Source organism: Protopterus annectens, chromosome 3.part0 (genome assembly GCF_019279795.1).
Source record: "Protopterus annectens isolate FY-2018-M chromosome 3.part0, PAN1.0, whole genome shotgun sequence".
Lineage (NCBI taxonomy): Eukaryota > Metazoa > Chordata > Ceratodontiformes > Protopteridae > Protopterus > Protopterus annectens.
Window position 1 is genome coordinate 77,695,044 of NC_056731.1, and position 20,886 is coordinate 77,715,929.

A 20,886-nucleotide genomic window follows, 5' to 3' on the forward strand; every position below is an offset into this window, starting at 1 on the left:
GTATTCTTCTACATTGCTCTTTTCATAACAGTAAACACCTCTCATGTTTTCCTCAGAGTTTCTTTTTGTTATGGAAACCACACAGCGGCATACAGGAGCCTTTGTTGTGCATGGGTTCCAATATACTTTCTTACCTTTTATGCAATATCATAAAGTAATATCACTGATCCGTGAATGACTTAAGGGAAAAGAGGATATTGGATACAAAGATACTTACAATGACATGCCAGAAATAACACAGATAAGCAGGATTTTTATTATGAAAGGAAAACTGTAATAAGCAAACTATTTAATTTGACAAAAGTAATGTATCCATCACTTGACAAATTAACCCCTAGTAGTAGTCCTGTGTGTACTGTCATAATTGTGATGAAATGATGCACCAAATAATGTAACTAGAAGACAGATATTTAGGGTTATAATCTTCAAAGGGAGAGAATAGAAAGTGTATTTGGATGGGAGGTGGTAAGGTAGGGTGAGATATTATCCAAAAGGGAAAGCAAATATATAGCAATTAAAGAAGAAAAAAAATGACTTAAAAATACTGGCAACATTCTTGAAGAATGTGGTGGACAATGAAGGCATAAAAGTGATTAGGAGATTGTACAGGTTGATTAAGGACAAAAAATGGCTGGCTTACTGAAAAACTCAAGGTTCGGATTTACACTCACCTTTCTAGTACTTTAAACTGCACAAGGTGCCATGTGTAATGGGCAGTGCTGTCCCTATTCATAAAATACCCACAAATCCCTCTGATCTGTAACATAGTCACAGTCTACTGAATAGAGTATGGTCTGGTATCACATGTAAAGGAGGTTAGGGAGGACATGTAGTGGTGGATAGAGTACTCAGGCTCAAACCCTGTACCCTGGGTATAGGGTAAAAAGAGCCTAATGTCCCTAGACACCACCACTTGTGAATTTTTTTATCTGTTCCTCATAAAATCTCTGGTTTCAGGATGTTTGTGACAAATTACTGAAGGTGAATGTTGAATTTATGACAGGCATTTGAATTTTAGACTTCATATTCTTCATAAAATAAATGGTAACAAAGCCTTTTATTCTAGCAATTTTCTAAGTTTATTAGATCATTATTTGAAATTTGTACCTGTTTTGGGGTGTATTCCCCCATTGTTGGGGTTGTCCAGGTGTTTTTGTGCTAACAGTTGAGAGCTATGGTGAGAAGTGAAAACTGAATTCTGTATTCCCAGATTATTGGCTTTCTCCAGTTTTTTTGGGCTAAGAGGTTGAGAACTATGGTGAGAAGTAAGAACTGAATTCACTAAATGATAGTCATTTAAGTTTCAGTCTTCCTATCTTTTTGGAAACAAGCTGCTGATTTGGCATAGTGGTATGTTGCCCTGACTGCAGTGCATAGGGTCCTGTGTTCAAGACATGTCAGTGAAATGCATGGTGGAAACACAACATTTTATTCTAGCAACTTTCCAAAATTATACAAGCAATGTTTAAAACATGCCCCTGGTTTTTGGCCTTTTGCTCCCCCCCCAAAAAAAAAAAACAAACTTAAATTGAAAAAAGAAGTTGTGCAAGATGCCTATGCCTTACACTACTGTAATTATATTTTTATATGTATATTGTGTGTGTGTGTGTGTGTGTGTGTGTGTGTGTGTGTGTGTGTGTGTGTGTGTGTGTGTGTGTGTGTGTGTGTGTGTAAGTAGGCTTTTATGATGGAAATGTTCTGAATTGGGCAGTTTTGTCATTACTGGTTCATGCATTTTGTTTCATTGCCTACTGAAAAAATGTTCAAACAATAAATTTAAAATATGCTGTGTCTAACAAGTGTGCTGTATTATACGAGGAATATAATTTACTAAAGTCAGGAAGGTGTATCAAAGAACACGTATGTTTCTTGTTTTGTCTGCAAGGGGCCAATGATTTGAAAACAGCCCAAAGGTAATCTTTATGCACCACTGGCCAGATGCATTTTCTTTGCATGTGGTGTAGGTTTCAATGTTATTTTAATGAATGTGAGTTTCAAGGGCAGAAGTTTTAATGCCAAGTCTATTTTCATTGTGAGACAGTATTGCTTTGTTTAACAGATGTCTATTAGTGTTTGTGCATTGTGCTGTAAAGTGTAAAAATAAAATCCAAATAATCATTGTAGAAGTAAAGCAGTATGCCCGCATTAGTGTTTATGGTAAATGGGGTGAAATAGCCAGGTAATGGGACATTGGAATGGCTGCAGGGGGACTCTGGTGCCATTTTTTTGGTTGTCTGTTCTTCAGTTTGCATTTGAAAGTTGGTATCCCACAATTCCATTGGAGTGGGTGGGGTTGCATAATTATGTGTTCAAATTTTATGTTAAACAGCGTACAGATTTGTACCTATTTTTCATGGGCCTTGTCCAGATTTTTGATGTTTTCAGGTTGAGAGGTATGTCCCCAACCCATCTAAAATGCTGTTTGCCAAACGACAGTTCTAGCTCCTGCTCACAGTGGCAGACAGGGGCCAACACCACCAGGATGTTCCCAGGTATTGGAGTGTGTTTCCATGCAACTGACTATGGGAATGTTACCACACCTGTTCCACATGCAATCGGCTAAGGAAGGGCTGCAATTCATGCAGAGGCCATCAGCTGATCATGAGCATCACATTAAATACACATGCTGCTGCCTAAGCAATGCAGGTGTGGCCCTCCACATTCACCAGAGAGTGAGTAGGGAAGGCAGACAGAGGTGAATACATGTCAGGGAGGGGTGGGAGCGTAAAATCGATGCATGTTTGTGTCACACACCTACCAGCACAGGGTATCAAACACCCGACAGCTGTGTAGTGCTATCACAGTTTGATGCTGTTATTGGATGCGCCACATGGGTTATCTGGTGGGGAGCACTCAGAACATATATGTGATGATGAGTGACATCTGCAACAGGGATACGGTAGATATACAGTAGGTGACGTACATGTGCCTGTCTGTATGAACAGGTGCCAGCATCAGCACAGGCACACCCACATAGGGACGCACATACATTAACACACTTGCCAGGGCCAGGAGTGCAACCTGTCACTAGTGGATTTGCCACAACACATCAATGTGCAGGGAACATATGATTCACATGGGTGATATGGAGGTCGTATGGGCAGTGAGTATGAGGGGGTGTCAGACATAAGGCAACATGCATCACTGTGCCCTGGGGGGAGTAGTGTGTGTGGATGTGGACATACGCACCATACAACACACTCACGAACATACAGGGCCCAGTTCGTACATTCATGGGTGCATGTCTGCACAGGTGTATGGTGGCCAACGGTGCCAGCAGGCTATACAAGGGTAGGTGATGGGTATACCTTGGCATCAGCCCACATGACAATGGCCTGCATTGTGGCACAGGCATGTAGTGTCTGCATTTGCCCGTACAGGTGAGTATTGCATCCGTCTTCCAGTCACCTGGGTGACTATTGTGTGTGGCCAATGCTATACATCACTTGCCATGTATGTGTTCCCTAGTCCATGACTTGGATGGTGTCTAGGATGTGCACACCTCCCACATACATGTACAGTGACATGTGGAACTGTACCTGGGGTGTCTGGCCCATGCTACGAACAGAGCTTATCATCAGATGTACCAGTCTTGCTCACATGTGGCAGGGAGTTGTACTGGTCAGCAGCTTTACCCTGCACCTACATTGATAGCATGCTAACAGCATTTCCTGATGTCAGTGTCATCTGTCCATGCAGGCCATGTTGTCAGGCATGGTATGTCCCTTGTGAGTCATATGTGAAGGCACAGTGGGGTTGCTAACTGTGATTGGCAGGCCTTGATGTCACATGTATGGGTATGGCTTTGCACCCCAGCCTCTCAGCCATTTACATCTGTTATCCCTGTATGGTTGACATTGTGATGTATAGTAGGGCCACCATAAATGAAATTTGCAAAACCCCTCCACATTGCCCACACTCACAACCACCTCTACACAGGATATGAGTTACAAACGCACACACCTGTCATGTCTGGGAGTAGAACCCCTACCTAACTAGTTTACTACACTACAGCACTACGCAGTTATATTATGCACAATGGGCATTACTGAAGTACGTCTTCCCCAAAGGTGTATTTCACAATTAATGACATCAGCAGAACTACCAAAGTAGGGCATTTGTAATGTACTGCGAGTGAGATGCCTATAATGCATTGCTCCATAGACAGACACTGAGACACACACATTGCATCTGGAACCGGCATGGATGGAGATGGAGCACTACCACCATTCTAAATCACACTGCAGCAGTACGCAGTTACAGAACATGCTACGGCGATTACCGGGCTATCAATTTCCCAGAGGTATACTTCTAGGTGAGTGACATCAGCATCCTTGCCAAAGTAGAGTATTTGTATTGTATGGAGTGTGAGTAGCCTAAAAAGCACTGCTCTCTACCCAGTCAGACACACACACACACACACACACACACACACACACACACACACACACACACACACACACACACACACACACACACAGACTCACACACAAACACACACACAGTTGCCAGGGCTGTGTTTCAAACATCTGCCTAACTAGTTTATCACACTATAGCAGTAAGTGCTACTGTGTTTGCTGGGCTATCACATTCTCAGAGGTGTACTTCTAGGTAAGTGACATCAGCAGCCTTGCCAAAGTTGAATATCTGTATTGCACAGAGTGTGGGTAGCCTAACAAGCATTTCACTCAACACAGTCAGAAGCAGACAGGCATGCACACAAACACACACTCACACAATTGACAGGTCTGGGGTTAGTACTACTACCTAATTACTCTGTCACTACAGCAGTACACAGTTATGGGACGCACCGTGCATATTACTGAGCTATAGCTCTCCCAAAGGTGTAATTCACATTGGATGACATCAGCAGGCTTGTCATACTACTGCTATGGGGAGTGGAGTTTGTGCTTGGGCCATACCCCATTCATGCAGGGGTTGGCATGCCACATGCGGGCACACATGGGATCATATGTCACAGGTACGTGTATACAGCTACTAGATGGCTGTTTCCTTGTACAGTCTTGTTGCACAGCTGGCACGTACTCCACATAGTCTGTCATGCTGACAGGTACTGGTGGCTACTATCCGCAGTGGGTTACATCCACACCTTATGTGTTGGGGGCCCTTTGGCTATGTGCCAGTTGGGACAGGCCTGTATGTATCCTTGTCATGGTCACCCTCTTCCACACATCTATGCCCATGTACCTGTGGCTTATTATAGTGTGTTGTCCTTACATATTTGTCTGTATTCCTATCCATTGTGTGTGCAAGGCAAGAGCGGTGCATACTGACGTGTTCGTACTGAGAACTGCAACTTCCAGATATGTCTAGTCCACTGGTGTTTACAGACATGGCCTTCATGTGTTTAAGTGTGTGAGCATGCCCAGTATGAACTCTAAGTATGTTGTTGACTGACATTGCCTTCATTCCTCTAAGTGTGTGAGCATGCCCAGTATGACCTCTCAGTATGTTGTTGACTGACAATGCCTTCATTCCTCTAAGTGTGTGAGCATGCCCAGTATGGTAATCTATGTTGTAAGGAGAATGAAACAAAATACGGAGCAAACACCTTCTGAAAAAGCAGCAATTGTGAAGAGAACTGTGTGTTTTTTCTGCACCGACTACTTGTATTTTCGCTGCTGCTGCCTTGGTTCACCTTCTGAGTATTGAATTTTTCCTTTTCATTATCAATTGATGGTCATCTATGTTGCATGTGTGGATCACGTCCAGGTTGATTGTACTGTTGTGCTGACCTTTTTTTGTACACCAACAGGTAGCATGCTGTGTCTACAGGGTATCCATCAGTCATTTGCCATTGACTGTTGCTACATTTCTGCATAGTGGGGGGCACCTGACTGTTTCTACTGTTCTACACAGGAGTGGGGGGGGGCACACCTGACTGTTACTTTAATTATACTTTGGATGGGGGGGGCACACCTGACACTTGTACACATTTGCTAGGACTGTACTGGTATGTCAGGCACTCCATTTCAGTCTGTAGTATTACCTATCCTGCTGGCTAGGGCTTACCAGTGTAGTACAGATCGTAGCTTTGTTTATCTACATATTAGTGTCTGACTTCCTAGCCTTAACAACTTACATCTGACTGCCTCACCTGCCTGTGTCTGTCTGTGTAGGCCAGGGGAAGAGGTTAACCATAGGGCACATTCAGAGGCCATAGTACATCATTTGTTTGTGTTTGTCTTCACTTGTTCTGCTGGCTTAGACTGTTGTTGGGTATGTGATCCTTCCTGACTGTCATGTGTGGCTCTTATGGACACCCCTGTTGCTCAGGCCATTTCCTGCAGTGGAGTTTGTCACCTTGTGTACTACTGGCTACTATGGTGACTCCAGTATGTGTTACATATCTCATGCTGCCCCTATGGGTGTCTACTCTCTGCTTCCTTGACATCTGGCCACCCAATTCCCTTGCATGTTCATATCCATACCATAGCTACAGGTAAAAACACATTCTACTCCATTTGGCAATTGGTAGTTTGATTGACCTACCTTGAGGGTGTGCCGGACTTGAGGATAGTGCTGGAGGGCTGCCTATGTTGGATGCACATAGTACACTCCCTTTACATGGTTTGGCACAGGTAGTGTCATGTTTGGCATCCCTTTTACTGTCTGTGTGAGTCAGAGAGAGGTGTCATTCCCTGGGGCCCTACTATGTCAGTGCATATGCTATGCGTTGCCTCTTTGCCAAGGCCAGGACATACTGGGCATGCCCCCATCTGCCTACTGGGGCAGGCTCAGGTTGTTCCTTTTCCAAGTCACTCTGTACCTGTACAGGCCTTGGCATTGGTGGTGGGCTGTGTGCCCCTGCCCCATGCTGTTCTTGCTGCAGCTGTTTCCGCAGGATCATATTGTGTAGCATAGCACATACCATTACTATTTGGGTACATATAGCTGGTGAATGTGTCCAAACACCGGAACCGTGACCTGAGCATCCCAAACACATGCTCTATTATATATCTGGCCTGTGCATGTGCATCATTATGGCGTTGTTGTTCAGGTGTGTGTGCATTTCTGATGGGTGTCATCAGCCACGGTTCCAGTGGGTACCCAACATCCCCCACTAGGTGACCATAGGGGATCTCCACATCTGCAAATCTGTGGTACAGCTGCATCAGTTGTCATATGTGTGAATTGTCATAGCTTCCAGGGCAGCCAGCACACACATTCACTATAATGCCCTGGGCATCGCATGCGACCTGGCAGTTGATGGAGGGGATGCCCTTGCGGTTGATGTAGGCCCTATCTTGCTCACTGGGTGGTGCTTTGTTGCATAAGTGCGTGCAGTTTATAGCACCCACTACCCCAAGGTAGTTGGCTATTTGGTGGAAGAGATGCATATTGCGGGTCAACACCTCATGTGTGTTGAGGAAATATACATACTCACTGGCATGTGCTGACATGGCATCTGGGAACTGGTGGAATACTCTGGATGCTGATGCCTGTGAGATGCCCATGTTATCCCCAGTTGTAGTTTGGGAGGTACCTGTAGCTAGTATACCTAGGCCTACACATGCCTTGGTATCCACCGGGATGGGTTCCCCTCGGCCTGTGTGGTGTGTCAGGTGTGGCCTGCACAGCTCAACAATTTGCTATAGGAGGTCTCTGTCCACCCTATAGCGCTCCACTATCTCCAGCTCATGTAGCCCGTGGTAGGTTACTCTGGGTTTGTACACTCTTCTCTGTCTCCTCACTGTTGGTTTTTAGGCAGCATTGGCATCCTCACCACCCTCAGCCTCTTGCACATGTTGTTCTATGTTACCTGCTGCAGCCCTTCACATTTTGTAGGTTTAGTTTTAAAATTTCCCCGCTTGTATACACCAGTGGTGTAGAGTGTGGTAAAACCAGGGGGTAGGTGTTTGCTTGGTTTATAGTGGTGTTCTGGGCTGGGCTGGTCTGCTTCTTGTGTGATTAGCTGATTATGATGCATTTCACCTGGCAGCTCAGCTAGTTCTCCTTGATTACCTTCCTACTGCTGTTTTCCCTTCCCATTGCCTCTCTGTTTTTTGCCCGTGTGCACACCGCACAAATGGAGTGCTCAAATGTGCATGGCGCTGCTTTTTCTTGGTTTAACTTCCTTTTTCTTCCTGTTAACCTGGTGCACAGCGCACACACCTGCTTACACTTTGTAAAGAGTGCTAGGCAGGTTTAGACACACCCCTAGCTTAGGTGTGCTAAGCTAGGAGCAATCCCGAACCACAGGTCTCCAATCCACTTACAGTATGCCTGACAACCCCCCATGATGTCACCTATATCCTAGTCTTGCACCCAGCTATTTATACTCTTACACTCTTGGGATCTGCCTCACACCCTGGGAAAATCTGGGATTCACTAACCTTTCCCTCATTTGCATATGATTCCCTGCTAATGCATAGTTACATGTCCCACACTGAGCCTTCCCCCTTAGCAACCATTACTCACTGGCCAGGTTGTCTTCTGCCTGCCATTGACTTGCATAGCAGAATACTGATTTTAGTTAGCATGCTTATTTTAGGTTTATTTTATTATTTTCCCCCCGATTCCATTTGCACGTCACTGCCTATGCATAACCAGGCGAGATCGGCGAAAAGGAAATTATAAGTTGTTTATTTTTTTTTAACAGTTTGCAATCCCAATGGCCTTCTACTTGGACATCGGCATGCTTCCTCAATGATATGCAGCCTTTATTTGGAGCTGTTATAGCTCCGTTTTGTAGATTGCAGAACTGTCTCCGGTTACTAACCGAGTACATTTCTGCACACTGCACTTGTCCTGCACGGACAGCTGCCAGCTTCCTGGATCACATATTACTCTCATTTGCATGGTTTTCACCTGCAAATGAGGCTAATTTGCATACAGGAGCTCGGTCCGTGCAGGATTAGCCTAAGAGCTCACGTGCACATCTCAGGAGCTCATTCCAGGAGCGCACATCAGCCATATTGCTGAAAATAGCTCTTAAACTAATCCTGCACACTGTAAAGGACTTCATAAATCCGGGGGTTTATTTCTGTCCCTAAACAGAAAACTAAATAAACTATATGTAATTGAACAGTAAATCACACTAAAAAAAAAAAACAAAATAAACTTTGTGTAAATGAACAGTAAATCACACTAAAACAGAAAACTAAGTAAACTCTATTTGACTAAAATATGAAATTAGACAATACATTTAAAGAAAAAGGTATACATCACCGATAAACAGAATGCTTCTTTCTGTCTTCAGTCTTGACTGGGAAGCCCTGTTGCAGTCAGGCAGGAGTCTTCACCAGGAAAACAGTCCTGTACAGTGCGCCCACTCCAGAGGTGAGGCTTCTGCCTAAGTGCAGGGAGCCCCAGCTATATATAACCAAATTGTTTACCACAAGTCATGAGAATCAGTACTTTCCCAGTGCAGGCTGGATCTTGCTAGCTCATTCTGTAGTGTTGGCCACCCACCCCAGAAGGAACAGCAATTTCTATCAAATACAATTATTTTGCAATTTTTAAGTGTTACACTGGAATATTCCAATGACTTTGCAAGTTTTAATACATTACTGGAATATCCCAGCACACATTCACATACAAAACATATTTCATAATCAAATGTAGTGACCTTGCTGAAATTACTATACTGTTTACACTGGAATATTCTAATGACTTTACAAGTTTAGTACTTTACTGGAATATCCCAGCACACATACACATACACAGCATATTTCGTAATCAAATGTAGTGACTTTGCTGAAATAATTAAACTGTTCTGGAACACAGCATCATCTTTCATGCCTGCTGATACTTCCAGAATATAGCATTACTACATATGTCAAGGAAGAAATAAAAAAAATAAAGAGAATGTTGAGCTATAGTGAGGCAACAGTCAAATAATCACACTCACTCAATGTACCCCTCTTTCGTATCATATTCGTATCACACCTGGTCTGTGTGTGGAAAATGAATAACATATGTAATGCTTATCACACTGAGCTACTGGGCCACTGTTGTGTGCTGGTTGACTGATTTGTGCCTAAAGCTCACCCGGTGACAAAGTCCGACCTGGTAATATAGGTGGAGTGTCACAGAAGACTGCAGTGACAGTTGAACATACATGCATGAGATTCGTGCATGACAGAGATAGTAGGTGAAGTATGTATTAATAGTTGGAATGCAGGTGTACACATGTAGCCCCTAGTATATGGGAATATGTCTGATCTGCAAAGACCATATCAGGATGCTGGTTTGCCTATCTGACCCATATACATTTGCAGATAGTATATTTGCAGTCTACGGCTATTACAGTGCCATACTTGCCTCCATCAGTGTAACTACATACAGCAATGTGTATAGCTGGAATGCAAAGGTTGACACAAAACAATCCTGAAGGAAACACACTATAATACCTTACACATTACTATTCAAGGTTCAGATGTTAGTGCAGAACATATATCAAATTGCATTCTATCTTGTTGTATAGCTCCACATCTACACTTTAGCATAACAGTTCGTTATTGGCCAAACTTTAGTCACTTCATGGTGTCATAGCCATATTTGCTTTGTACACTTTTAAAATTGGATTTCTTCAACAACAGACTAGAATACACAAGTGGGAGAAAAAAACTTTAGTGAATGTGACATGACATAGTAGTTTGTTCCATTCAGAATTCTGACTGCAGTTGTACTGTATATCCTGTAGTTGATGAATGAATATAATTTATTACCTTCACATTTTCAGTCATGGTGTTCTTTATTACAAGATCCTTAGTATTAATGCATTATATACTTATGTCATTCCTACACACTATTACTATAGTATTAGCTTTCTTTCATCAATGGTACCATGGTTGATGCCTTCACCTGTATTGCACAGTACCTGGCATTACTCACTTATATCAGTTTGTGTCTAAGAACATATTCATTGCAGTACACTCAGGACAGACTATACCTACTGGCAGTTACCAATGTACTGTTTCTTATTTATAGTACTACATATTGCAAGATAGATCTGTCCTCACCACACTGTCAGTGCACATTGCTAGGCACCGTACATGGGTCTCTAGGTTGCAAGCTCTCTACTCTACAGCTGTGGGGGAAAACACACCATTATGCAAACCTATCTATCAGATATTCATACTAGAAACTAGTAAAACAATGGTGATACTACTTACAAACTTGTGGGGCACTGTTGCCCTGAGCATTTTGGGTCCAATGGGCCATGAGACCCTCCCCCTTTTTATGTTTTAGGTCATCATAGTAATGAAGCACCTGCTCACCAGTGCAAGGGATTCTAGTTGCAATGGTGAAGTCATATGCCAGATTGACTTTTATTCAAAGCCCTGGTACAGGTGCTGCAGCAGTCTGTCACCTTGGTCTTTGTCAAGGAGCCCGACCATGACCCTGGACTCCAAAATACACCACCATTCCTCCCAAAAGTACTGTTCCTCTCCAACATCAGCCATAGCCCCTGCAGTGATAAAATTCCAACACGTTCTGGCTATATTCACACCTGTTCAGTTTAAATAAGGCTGTTTTCCCACCCTTTGCAGCCATTGGCCATTTTTAAAAATGCTTAACTCTGTTTAGCACTATGCAAACCCACTGAGCTGAGCAGTGCTTAAACAGGGACTGCTTAGCTATGATTAGCAGTGCACAAACCCACTTATCTGAGCCGAGGACTGCTTAAAGTGGGACTGCTTAACACTGCTCAAACCAGCTGAGCGTAGTTCAGCATTGCTTAGTATTGGTAAAATGGATTCTGTTTAAGTATGCTTGGCTTTGCTTAGCAATGCTTAGCAAAACAGCTAAGGACAAACAAGATTTTAAAATTTTATATATATATATATATATATATATATATATATATATATATATATATATATATATATTGACATTAATTTCTCATAATACATACTTTATTATTATGTGTATCTATTTTACTTTACATGACCTATTTTAATTACATTATCTTGGGGTGTGACTGTACTGTATTGGACACGTGTTTAACTGGAAGTTTTCACCTCATGTCTCCACTGACACTTGGAATCTGGACCATTTGCACTAACCCACTAACCCAGTTAACAAATATCAATAATTACATTAATAAAAATAAAGTATATAGAACATGGTTTCTGATGTAAAAGATGAATGGCCTCTCCGGGTATTTGAACCATACACCTACTGCACATGAAGCCATGCCTCTAACCATTCAGCTAACTTGGAGGTGAGGATTTCAGGTATAGATTTCTATATAGCTTTCCATTATGTTTAAGCATTGCTGAGCAACACGCTGTGCCATGCAAACCCACTCAGCAATGCTTAAACTTGACCTTTTGGATAAAAATTAAAAGCATCCGGTTTCTATTTTTAGATGTCTGACACTTGCTTCTTGCTAAGTGCTGTGCCGCACAAACACACAAATAGAAAAAAAAAAAAAAAAAAATATATATATATATATATATATATATATATATATATATATATAAATCAAAATAAATGGAAAATACATTTTCACTTTTCATTTCACTGCCATCCGGCACTTTGACAGTACAGTTATGGACACTGTAATGTAACGCACCCCCTGTGTGAAATACATGAAGATAATTTTACATAAGTGCCCAAGGACACTTTACTTGCATTTTTTAAGTGCTGTACAGCACTTTGACAGTGTAGGGGGTTTGTTATGGACACTGTAACACTTCACTTAAATCTTTTAATGACATACGGCACTTTGGCAGTGCAGGGGGTGTGTTACACATCTCCGAGCACTGCAACACACCCACTAGCACTGATTCAGTAACCATGTACAAGGCTCTCCCTTAGTAGAACGCCTTCATGAATATGCAAGGCACGCTGCCAAGGGGGAGCTGTAGACACGACCATGATACACTCTGTGTAGGGCTTGCACTATTCCTACATGGAGTTTATTAAATCCGGGTGTATGTTTATAGAAGGCATCACTTTCAACCTTGATTCTTATTGAAGAAAGATGTTCCTTAATACGTTTAAATAACCTATGTGTTTTCATCCCAACATAAAAAATATCACATTGTAAACACAATTATAAACCACCCCAGCAGTATCACAATTCATATGTTTATGTTTCATAATAGATCTATCTAAATGTGGTCAAATAGTGTTAAATACTAAATTGGAAATATTGCAAAAACACCCTGGGGATTCAATAAACTTCATGTAAGCTTTATGTTTGCACAATAAGCAGCAGCGTTAATTACATATTCATGCCACACACTATGTTTAAATGTGAATAAGTGCAGTTTCATGGCTAGCAACAGTGCTGCCAGTCAGAAAACAGTAGAAAGCAACATGGATAACAGGAATCATGTAGACCTGTTTACCTACAGGCAAACTAGGTGTGTGGGATTGTACAGAATGCCACAGTGATTACCATGGCTAATACTATAGCAATGTATATGATCCAAACACATTACTGGACAGTGTATACGTGCAGAGTATTGTGAAATCCCATTTCAGGCATCCTATACAAAAGTAGTGTAAATGCTCCATAATGGTACATGGACTGTCATTAAAAATACACAATCAGGGGAAGTGTGTGTATTGAATAGGGGCACACAAATGAATTGTAGGAATGAACATAAGGAAAGTGGACAGGTAAAACATATTACTGTGTAGCAGAGGAGAACATTTAAATAAAGACAGTTGTAGCAGGAACACTACTCACATATTGACATGATACAGTACAGACTGCACAGTGTAAATATATATTATGTGACTGTCACACTAGATGACAACAATGGTGAAGGATATCTTTGTGATATGAGGATTCTGACATGTACAATGGAGAGGACATCTATCAGGAATGTTATCTATAAATAGGGGTTATCTCCATATTGTGAAGCTGTGCAAAATCAGTTGTCCGAATATGACTGTAATGTCAGCAGAGGTCTCCATCAAGTAGGACACATAATTACAGGCTCATGGACAACAGTACATTGAAGCTTGCACAATCATGGACTATATCAGAATAATACCACCAGTAAACCCATGTCTCTGATATAACATATGTGATTCTGAGTGATCATAGATGTTTCTGCACTAACACACTTGTACAACTATTATGAGATGTCATCAATTTATGAGGGTAATCAAATACACCATCCTGACACTGTAACATCTGCTGGAGGTGTTTGGAGGGACATTGCTGTACTTGTATATGATGCTATGAACAACTCAGCCTATTTGATATGCGTGCATGGCATATATATGGCACAATCCACATTGTCATGAATATAACTCATGCCATCAATGTTGTCAAACAGCCATATATGTACTGTGTGCATCACTCGCTAAGCAATCTACAACTGAACCTAGCAGACCAAATTATCATCCTCTGTCACCATAGCCTTAGTTCCAGTGGAGTAGAAAACAGTAGCAGTAAACTCCTTGCACAAATGTGGGCCATCATCCAACCCTAGGAAATATGGACCTATATGTCTAACTAGTCTCATCTGCAAGGCCATGAAAAGAATCATCATGGACCTAATCAACAAGGACATAGGTGACTTCAAACTCTAGACCCAACTCAATTTGGCTTTCCTAAGGGTAGATTATGCTTATTAAACATAGTAGACTTCTTCGACAAAGTCACCAAAGGGCTGGATGAAGGTAAGACAGTGAATATAGCCTATGTTGATCTGCCCAAGGGTTTTGACACAATCCTCCACTCAGTATCATTGGGAAACTCTCCCAGCTGGGGATTAACCCTTACATCAGTAGATGGTTAGCCAGCTGGCTCATTGACAGAACATATATTGAGGAATTGCTGAAATGACCTCTACCAGTAGAGCTGTCACCTGTGACATAACACAAGGATTTATGCTGGGTTCCTTACTGTTTGGAATCTATTTCTTGGATGTGCGTGCTAAATGTATGGCCTTTGGTTTACAAAGTTTGCTGATGATTGCATATCGGCTGCAATCACTGAGTCCACCAATAATGTTTACATATTAAAAGAAGGGCTAACACAGACAAATGATTGATGCCACAGACACATGGTCTACAATCAAACGCAAAGGTGTGTCATTAAATCTGCTTTCTGCAAAGTGGAATTCCATGCTAATTACAGCATTGACAACATCCCCACTAAGTCAAACCCAGTAGTGCAAGACCTGGGAACACAGGTAAATAGCAATCTGAACTTTGACCACCAAATTTCCATAACTGTATGGAAAGCCTTCTATGTTGTGCATGTCATACATTAGACCATCATATCCAGGTGCGAGGGTGTTATGACACCACTGCACTTGAACCTCATCAGAACACTAATAGAGTACAATGCTCCTTTTAGCATGTACCTCATCAGACACCTGCAGTAGCTAGAGAGACCACCAGAGTTTCTCAGTAAGAAAATGCAGGACCTAAAAACCATGGCATAACATAAGTGGATAGACTGGAAGACCTGTCACTGTACTCTGTATTGTATAGAGTGAGGTGACTTGTGCCTGGCCTATAGGCCAGTCTCTGACTCTGCCCTGATGGAAATGGCTCACATCTGCAAATCTAATGTCACAAGAATCACTTGCTCTAGTGATTTAACCTAGCATGTCACATTAACAGAACAATCTTGAGAGACAGTTATAGCTGATGACATTAGTAGAGTCTGTTGACAGGAAGATAGTAATAGCAGTGTCCAACATGCTGTTGTAAAATGCTCTCTCTAATGTCACGCAAGTGCACAAATACACAAACAGACACCAGTTGACCATAGTGAGAACAGAACCACTTCCTATATAAATATACTGACTTGAGACCTCCATGTTTAATGCAAGTGTCACAGTACAAGCCTGACTTGGAGAGTGTTGGAAACACTTTATAAGTGATGACATCAGCAGAGTCTGGTGAGAGTAAAATGGTAATAGCAGTGTCAGACATGCTAGTGTAAAATGCTCTCTCTAATGTCAAGCAAGTGCACAAACACATACAGCAGTTGACTGCAGTAAGAACAGAACCTCTACCTATCTAACCACACTGAATAGAGACCTCAGTTTTTAATGTAAGTACATGGCCTACAGAACCCAGTACTTTACACCAGCACTACAACACAAGTCCAACTGCAGGATACTCAGTTATGCTCTTCTGACTAGACGAACAGACAGACACACACCAGTTGACTGCAGTGAGATTAGAAGCCCTACCTAAAGTACATGGACTAGAGAGCTCAGTACTTTATGAAATTGCCACAGACTGACTTTTACAAGGCTGAAGGACAATTTATAGTGGATGACATCAGCAGTGGATGTTGGAGAGAAGATGATGGGAGGACAGCATGAAATGGATATGTAGACATGTGCAACTGTCAAAACATTGCTGCTCCATGAGTTTGGCGTAGTAACTGCAGGACACTCAATTATGCTTTTCTGACTAGACAGACAGACAAACAGATGTACACACACACACACACACACACACACACACACACACACACACACACACACACACGCACGCGCGCACACCACTTAACTACAGTGAGAGCAGAGCCCTTACCTATCTAAATACATGGACTTTAGAAGTCAGTACTTTACACAAGTGACACAGCACAAGTCTGACTTTTGCAAGACTGCAGGACAATGTATAGTGGATGACATCAGCACTGGATGTTGGAGAAAAGATGTTAATATGCCTGCATGAAATGGATAGCTAACCAAGTCCAGTTGTGAAGATATTAAAGTTCTGCATGTTATCAGATTGATGAGTGCACTGCAAAGTATTTGGTGTTGTGTTTCCAAAGTGCAAATACTTTAAGAGATAGGTTTACAAACTATATACACATGTGTCTACATTACTACAAGTACTGCCATTGTGTATTGTCATTATAAAGATATGCATGGTATGCAAGAAAGCATTTGTTATTTATTCTGTAGTGTAGTTGATATATTTGTGAACAAGTACTGAGAGACCAAGGTTGCAGTGCATAGAGGTAACAGATGGCTGCATTGTAAATATGTGTTATTTTCTTAGATTATGTCTTCCCTTTCTTTGTGTTTCACATGTAGTTTCATGGCATGAAGACTAAATGGACAGTAAACAAAAGTAATACATGATATTGTCAACTTTGCATAGTGCACTACCAAGCAGCAGGTTTGAGCAACAGATGGCAGAGTGGGCATGCAAGATATGCATTTATACTAATTTCCCTGTTTGTGTATAGTTAAGTGATAAGCAAATGGGAGGCTCATTGAAAAAATAATGAGAGTTCTTGGAAATGATTGTATGAAATACACCTGCTGCTTAGTTGACTCTGTGAGAGCAGGTATAAATGCACTAACACATTTCTTCTGGAGCCCAGATGATATAGGGGTTGGAATCGAAGTGTATGTAATATTTTTAAATAAGTGATAATGCAATCAAATAATTATTAATACTACATTCACTGTGTGTTAGTGTGTGTTACCTTAGCACAGCATGTTTAAGCGGCATTGCGAGGAGGTAACTGCACTGATGAAACAGTTCACTGTTGCTTGGTATTGGTGCAAGATGCCAAACACTGCACAAACACAGAGGCCAAAAAGTGAAGGGCTCCATTGCTATTTTTGTTTACTTATGTGTGTTGTGTGTTTGATTCTATTTTTTTGCTCATATTAAAGGCTTTAAAATGGGGTAGCTAGGAAATGGGGGGGTGGGCAAAAAGGGGGAAGAATAAAGGGAAAGCAATATAGGAATGTGCAGGAGGGAGGTTGGATAGAGCCATAGCTTCTTCAAAAGTGTAACATGAAAATATGGTGCAGAATATTAGCTGACTCTGGATTGTCACTTCAACAAAGAGAGGTGACATCAATGCAATCATGTTGTACAGCCAATGGGACCGAATCGAGTGTGTCAAGAAGACACATGTGTGAAGTGGAGATCTATGTATTGGACAATTTTTTTGGGACAGGTGCCCTTTTTCTTTTTTTAACTTCTGTAAGAGAGGAATGTTGGGTAAGGGATACAGGTATTTCTGGGTCAAGGAAGTAGGGTAGTTGAGGGAGCATATGCAATCAAACAGGACATACAAGACAAGATGAAGTGATGGTGAGGAACATAAAAGGTTGGGGGACACCATGACTGGGGTTAGGGAGGGGAAAACAGATGCTCATGCCTGTCAAGCATGGGGACAATGAAAATCTAGTCCTCACCCACAGGACTGTCATCACTGTCCCATTACTCTACTGGCTGCTGGAGTGCATGATGTACAGAACATGAGGGGGATCAGCCTCTCAATCCAGTTAGGTGTGAACCCATGGTTCTGTGCATGAATCTACACACTAGCCCTGGCATCTCCTGGCAGGTGATAAAATCCCCACCTGTGCCAGTACTCCCAGAGGGTACCACAGTACCAGCTGCAAGGGTAGTACTTCTTGAGGGGGCAGGTAGTGGAGGGGCAACAGAGATAGTACTGCCAAGTTGACTCCTAAATGTGCTTGGCATCTGTGCCAGAGCCAATGGAGTGGGGGCAGGATGAGCTACTGATGTTTGCCTATCTCTCTGCTGTAAAGCATTTTGTGATTTGTCAGAGATGGGTGATATGGAAACATTTTGACAACACATAGAAAAAAAAAGAGATACGGGTTGGGGTTGGAGAAAAAAAGAGATAAAATTAGCACCATCATATGTGCCATACAATACATTATCACAATAATACAACTATTTTATCTGGAAGGTTACATTTAGTTATAATTTCTAACAACTGCAAAGTATAATTATAAAGTGTGCAAAGTAATCTTTGCAATGTGCAGATATTGCACATATGATTGGCCCAATTATACGGACTGAAGTTAACAGCAGGGCATATACACCACTTGTAGAATTTAATTTATACAATATTTTTAAAGGATTGCCCTATTCTGTACTTGCTGATTGTGATATCTGAACCCACAATTTCTGACTATAGCCTTTCACTTGACTCCTAAAGTTGATATGTGCTACAGACTGAAGCATGCATAATTGCTTTTAAAGTTAGGGTGTGCATGCATACTTTGCTACAACTGTATAGAATAGAAAAAAATGTCTTTTTTCATTTAAAAACAATGATAATACTTCTCTTGTGTGGCATACATACCCCTAGATTCCATCACTCTCCTTAGACACTCAGCATGGGCCTCCCTATTTGCAATGAGTTTCATATTAGCTGTTTAAAGAAAAGAAGAGAAGAGAACAGAAGAGCATTATGCATACGAGTCTTGCCTATATTTAGCTTCCAGTCTAGTATAAATTCTCTTTATTAGTAGACTTACACAACTGTGGGATGTTGCTAGTTTTGAACTCGTCCAGTCACTGGTTGAATTTATCCATCTTGTGCCTTTTTAGATCATTAAAGTGGTGCCTGCACTGTTCCCCAGTGCATGGAATGCCAGTCACACTGGATACAGCCTCGGACAGATTATTTCAAGCCTCAGACTTGTACTGGGGAACAGTATAGTCCTGCTGCAAAATCCTTTGGCTGTGGTGCTTTACAAGGAGTCCAATAAAGATTCTGGACACCTGAACACAACACCCCACCTCTGTACCCTAAATTTGGCATATCCCTTCTAGCACCAGATATGTCTAACCAAAATACACAGCAATAGATAATAATGACTTCCTGCCCATTCCTGTTATCACATTTCCTGGTAGTGCACACCCGAGCAATGATGTCCACAGTGTTTGTGCAACATTAGGTGGAGAGAAACAGTGATAAAGTAAGATGAAAGCAGTTTTAGAAACTGTAAGGTTAATCTGAGACTTGACATTAGTTCAAGGGTCGTTTGCTGCTGTAACTGTTAGGTGTTTAGCTTTGCAGACATGCACTGGGGGCATCAGTTTCATGACCTGACACATTTTTGGTTTGGCTTTTTGCGCTGATAAATTGATTTTTACACTGTGGAATTCAAACCTATGCATAAGAGAAAACATTTCTTCCACTGTGGTGATTTTCTATCTTTGCCACAGAAAAGTGCTTCTCAGACATAGTCATGAATTATTTATAAATACAGGTGACAAACTGAGGTATTAAACATATATGCATGTGACCTGACAAGGACTTTGTTTGTATGTGTCTTATTGCAGTGTGAAGGTCATCCAAGTCCAGATAGCAGAATTATATTTGCAGAAACATAGTAGACAGTCCTCAGTCATACATCTGAACTTTCAAAGCACAGTAAGGGTGTCTTACCCCTCAAACATATAATTTATATGAGCTCCACTGCTATGTATAGCTATTATTATTTATAATTATGTTTAAATTATTATAAGTGATATTTAATATAATATGAAATGGAATAGCAGTAAAAATGTCCAGAATTTCCTGTATTAGAGTCCAGGGCTTTGTGTATGGGCACCCTACACTTACACCTGTTGCCAGACGAATAGTGAAATGACACTTAGATATTTTCCTGTTCATTAGTATAAACTGAACTGTAACAACAGTACAAATATGCTGAACTTCCTGTATTAAAACCCAGGACCATCTGCATTACAGTGCTACACTTACACTGGCTGAGACAGGAATAGTTAAATAACAGTTGGATATTTCCTTATTCATTACTATCTTCTGTGTGTTAACCACCATGCAATGTCACTAAGTGGTGTTGGACAATGGAAAGCAAAAATGCATCAATGTATCCTTTTGACATTTATAATATCTGCGTCCTGTCTTCTTCACGTGTGGACCACTAGTCCAGATTTGCATGATGGTAAGTGTTGTGCAAATAAGACAAGCATACCTCTCAACCTGTTAGAGCAATAAATCTGGACAAAGCCTAAATGATGAGGGACAAATAGAGACAGATTTTAAATATTGTTCTTACAAACATAGAAAGTTGATAGAATAATAGGTTTTGCATTACCATGGATTTTCTGAAGGGTGTGGAGTCTTAAACTCAAATATGTGTCATTATTTAATGCATTCAATCCTCAGTC